Here is a 5,582-nt window from a genome sequence, read left to right as displayed (position 1 = left end):
TTACTATAGAATAATTTATACTAATTAAAAAAAAAAAAAACCCTCTTGGGCCAAGTGGTGGTGCTGTGTTTGAAGTGGGTGGATCCCACATGGCTGACTGTGAAGTTTGAGTCTCGTACTTCATGGCTTGAAAAATACATTGGGCATATGTGTATGTGGCCAAAATCCCAAAAGGAGAAATGGTAAAGGGATTGTAGCATGACCATCCTCCATAGGTCATGATTTCTCATTCTCCCTTCCCCTCCGTCTCTCTCCAGCAAGCACATGCACCTTCTAGCATATTAAACCAAACCAAAACAACAAAGCAAAACTCTGAACGTTTGGAAATTAATATTAATAACTGGAGGGCTGGCCCCATAGCCTAGTGGTTAAGGGAAGTTGGTAGTCTAATTGCGGTTTGAGTCCTGGCCCTGACCCTGATCCTGACAGCTTGAAAACATAATAGACATATGTATGTACATGCCCCAAATCCCATCGCATGGAGAAATGAGGAGAAGGGGTTGTGGAGACTGTGTACTTCCTCTCCCTCCCTCCTTTCTCTCTCTCTCTCTCTGTTTCTGCTTCTCTGTCTCTAGTCAATGCACATGCCTTCTAGCAACTAAAAAAATAAAAAAAGACCAAAACTATAAAGAGCTGACAAAATCAAAATCAAAATATATGTACTTGATTTGATAGTTTCCTTTGCATTCTTATAATTTTTAAGTAGAGGAAGACAAAAGAACTTTCTTAGGAAATGGACTTTTCCAGGCTTGTAATATTTATTATGTGATTATTCAGTCTAGTGGCTTATTTGCTACAGAGAGATAATTACTATACTAATGATGCATAAAAATTATCTCTTAGGCTAAGCAAAATCTTACATGTAGGTTTTTTCCTCAAACTTGTCTATAAATGTGGCAATCTAATACTTTATTTCTTGAGTCAAAATAGTATAATCCAATTTCTAATCATCAATCTTATTACTTTTGTTTTAAACTTAGAATTTATTAACTTATTTCTTACTTCCACAAGTGAGAGAGATAGACAAAGAGAGAGAGATAGTGCCCTCAACAGGATCTTGATGCCATTATCCACCTCCACCCTCGGCCTATCCTGGTCATGGGCACATGCGTACCTGGCATACTCAGGGAGGTCTCTAGACACAAATCCAGATGGTTCAGCCTCTCAGAGAGTCACATTATCTCTGTACCACTGTCCAACCCGTTAAACTTAGAATTAAAAGTAGGACAAGAGGAGCCAGCAGGTGGTATGGTGGTAAGGCTGGATTCCCACATGACTGGTTCGAGTCTCAGACCCAGCAGCTTGAAAATCACACTGAGGCACATCTGAGTGCATGCTCAAAATCCCAGGTGGATAAAGGAGAAGGCAACATGACCATCCCCACAGTGGGTGATTTCTCACTTTACCTCTGTCTGTCTGCAGTGAGCCCATGTGCCCAGTAGGGGGTGGAAGGAAGGAGGAGGACAGGAAATAATTTATCAAAAGTAGGCTGCTTTAGTCCATTTTCTGTTGCCATAATAGAATACATGAGATTGGGTAATTTATAAAGAAAAAAGGTTTCTATCAACTCATAACTCTAGGAACTAGGAAGTTCAAGATTGGTGGCTGCATCTTGCAAGGGCCTCATGCTGTGTCATACCTAACAGGACAGATGGCATCACATGGCAGGTGTGCATGGGTGCACACATGTGCAGGAGACGGGAGGTGCCAGGCTTGTTTTGTAACCATCCATTATGAAAATAACTCCTCACTCTCTCTTTTCTTTTGAGAAGTTTTTGTTTGTTTGTTTTGTTTTGTTTTTTGTTTTGTTTTGCTATAGAGAGCATGCGCTTGCTAGAAAGACAGAGACAGAAAGCAAGAAATCACCCCCTAGGGGGCATGGCCACACCAAAATCCCTACTCCTCCATTCTCCACTTGGGATCTTGGGCATGCATGCACATGCGCCCGGCATAGGTTTAAGCCACTGGGTCCAGGACTTGAACCGTGATAGACTACATGGGAGTCCAGTGACATAGCCATTACGCAACTGCTGGTCCCAAAGGTAACTCACTCTCTTGAGATCTAACTCCCAGGAGACCAAATCATCTCTCAAAGACCACACCTCCGAACACTGTCATACTGAGAATCAAATTTCAATATGCATTTCATAGGAGATAAGTCATATCTAAACCATAGCATAGGTCAATAAATAATTTCCAGAAAATAAATGTAATTTATTAACAGCTCTATTTGTTCTATTCATTTATGTATATAACAGATATTCGAATGTTTCCAAGGAGCTCACTAACCCCTTAAAGACGATGAATGTGGTGGAGTGTAGCATGGCAGTTACTGGGGGTTATAGCCAGGTAGTAGATAGAGAATGTTTTCATGCAACCTGTAGACAGGTTAGTAATTGCTACCATAGGAGCTGAAGCCAGAAGTGTAAGTGGCACCAGATTCATTTGTAAAGGTGAGGATCACAAATGGCTTCTAAAGGACATGATATTTTTTGCTATGCAGTCTTTGGTCTTGAGAGGGCATACATGTGTGTCTGCACATACACAAAAGACTTTTTTTATTGTAAAATATATATAAGACATAAAATATACTATTTTAGCCATTTCTAAGTGTACATTTCACTAGTGTTAAGTATATTCAAATTGTCGTACAACCAATCTTCAGAACATTTCCATCTTACAAAACTAAAACTTTACACTCTTTAAAATAACTCATGTCCCACTACTTCCTCTTTCCTCAGTTCCTGGACCCACCATTCTGCTTTCCATCTCCCATGAATTTGTCTACTCTAGATAACTTAAGTAAATGTACAAAATATTTTTTTATTCTTAGGGTTTTGTTGTGGTCATTGTTTTGAACATTACCTGATTTCTGTTACCAGTTCCATTTCCTTCATCATGCTTTTCTGGACAAATGGGAGAAGACACTAAAGCCCAGGGGATGGATACATGGCAGTGTTCTTGCCAATGGAAGCATGAAGCCACCACAGAGCCTTAGGGAAATCCTGTTCTCTCCAGCCATCTAGAAAAGTTTTAGACACTATGGAGCCATCTTAGGAGAAGCAGTCATGTTTGGAAAGGCAAAAACCACTCAAAAAAAAAAAAAAAAAAAAAAGGGAAGGCAGATATACTATAAAAATTTGAATTTTTTCTCAGAAGATTGTTTTTTAAACCAGGGCTAATAAACCTTTTCTGTAAACAGCCAGATATTACATAAGGCTTTATAAGCCATACAATCTCTGTTATAACTCAGCCATGGAAGCATAAACTATAAACTAATGAGTATAGTTGTGTTTTAGTAAAACTTGAAGAAAAAATGTGGCTAGCCTAATTATCCTGTAGACTATAGTTTGTTTTGTTTTTGTTTTTGTTTTTGATCCTGTCTTAATATACTTAAGCTACACATGACTGGAGAGAGACTTTGGGTGAAGACCATGCCTGGAGAAATAAGGATTTATGACTTGGAGCAGAGAGAGAAACTCAATACCACATTTTATCAAATTTGAGCATTGTTTATAAATTGAACCTTTTATGTATCATTAATAAAGAAAAATAATGCAGCCAGTCATAAGACTCCTTTGGTTGTGTGATGCAACCTTGTTTCAGAAACGTTAAACGTCAGGTATGGGGTCAAGTGAAGGAATCCCTGAGTTAATGATGTAGTAACACCAGCCAACGTGCAGGCTTACTGTGGGTCAGGCACTCTACTAAGCACATTGCATGCACTGTCTGTCTCATTTATGCTCTTAGCAAATGATGAAGTAAATGGAAAAGGCTCAGAGTGATTAAATAATTTGCCATAGTAAACGGTGTAGACAAATTTAAAGCCAGGTAGCCTGGCATTAAAGCCTGTATTCTTCCCCTGCTACTGTGCTGTACTGCTTCTTTCAGTTTTAGAGCAGGTTTTTTGGTTTGTCTGATGATACCATTCATACTGGGATTGATGCGGTTTATTGAATCAGGTCATGGAAGAAGCAGCAGCTCCATCATCTCCCTGTAATGTATCCTTGCAATTTCAGACATTTCTCAGTACAGCTGGCTACAGTTTGTATTGTATGCTGGTACCCTCAAAGAAGAATTATTATTTAGGAACCTTTTCTGAAAATGATCTTCGAATGGTAATATTTGTAAGCCAAGCAGAACTTGTGCTGGAAGAGACAGCTTGGTATTCTGTGTACCAACAGTGCGTGGATGCTAGCCAGCACTCCTGGTTTTGAAGTGGAGGAAGAGAGTGAGCGTCACATATTACTATAATTCATCCTCTTCTTCATCTGTGAACCTTGCATCAAAGATGGCGCACTCCTGCATGAATGAGGCAGACTTCTATAAAGATGACTTTTGAAGACAGGAAATTCATTCACCTCTCAGAGACGTGGCAAATTCTGATATTCTTAGCACAAACCTGCATTCAACTGACAGAGCAAGCTGTGAGAGTTTTCTTTTGAGAGAATACTTTTTTTTTTTTTTTAAACACTTGTGACCATCAAAAAGAAGTCAGAATGGAATGGCAGTTAAAGATGTATACATGTTATCACCTCTAACCACATCATGGCATCAACTTACTCTCTCTTTCTTTTAACTTCCAGAGGGTATGCGTGCCCACCAGTGAGAAACAGAGAAACACCCCCAGTGATGCATAATCGTGTCGTAGTCCTTTTCCTAGCACTCCTTCCTGTCAGGATTTTGGGTATGCATGCACAAATACTTTTGCCTTGTGTTTCAAGCTGCTGAGGCCAGAACTTGGACCATGGTTGGCTACATGGGGTCTAGCTCCCTTAACCACTCTGCTATAGGGCTGGTCCTGGCATCAACTTCTTATTCAAGCCAAACAAAAGCCTTCTCATTGAAATTTAGCTTTTGGAGCAAGTTAAATTTAATTTTTGCTTCATTTGCACATTAATTTTCACTGAGAATTAAACATCTCTTACAGTGATTACTTTTAAATTCTGTGAATGAAATTTCAATGCAGTGAAATAAATTGTGTGCAAAAAGGTGTTTTTTTGTTTGTTTGTTTGTTTTTGAGAGGTTTTTGCTATAGGGTGTGTGTGGTGCTCACCAAAAAAAGAGAGAGAGACAGAAAGTGAGAAATCAACACCACCCCCCCTGCCCCAGGAGGGATGGCCGCAATCCCTTCTCTTCCATTCTCTTCTCAGGATCTTGGTTATGCACGCACATGCACCCAACATGAGTTTAAGCCACCAGGTCTGGGACCCGAACCGTGGTCAACCACATAGGAGTCCAGTGACATAGTCATTATACCAACTGCTGGTCCCGAAAGGTGTTTTTTTGTTTTGTTTTGTTTTGTTTTGTTTTGTTTTGTTTTGTTTTGTTTTAAGGGGGTGGTGGTGCTGAACTTTTCTGAAAAAAAGGCCTTTTCAACTTCTGATAAAGATGCCTGATAGGTCATAATGCCTATAAATCACCAGTCTGAGCTGAGATAGGGAAAACGAAGAGAAGGTAGTTTATGAAGTTGCCTGAGGGCAAAAATCACAGAGTCCTCCAAGCAGAGATGATGTGGCACCTTAGAGAACCCAACTCTCTGTGTTCTTGGAGCACAGCTCTGTAGGGGAGTAGGAGAGGAA

The 5,582-nt window shown here is 39.8% G+C and overlaps 1 protein-coding gene across 4 annotated transcripts in view; it reads left to right on the top strand.

Annotated features, from left to right (window-relative positions):
• Positions 1-5,582, top strand: part of UGP2 (UDP-glucose pyrophosphorylase 2) — a 74,031-nt gene that overhangs the window by 41,461 nt on the left and 26,988 nt on the right. The window lies entirely within an intron of this gene.

This window comes from Tupaia chinensis, unplaced genomic scaffold (assembly GCF_000334495.1).
Source record: "Tupaia chinensis unplaced genomic scaffold, TupChi_1.0 Scaffold000341_1, whole genome shotgun sequence".
Lineage (NCBI taxonomy): Eukaryota > Metazoa > Chordata > Mammalia > Scandentia > Tupaiidae > Tupaia > Tupaia belangeri.
This window is presented reverse-complemented; position numbering and strand designations above follow the sequence as displayed.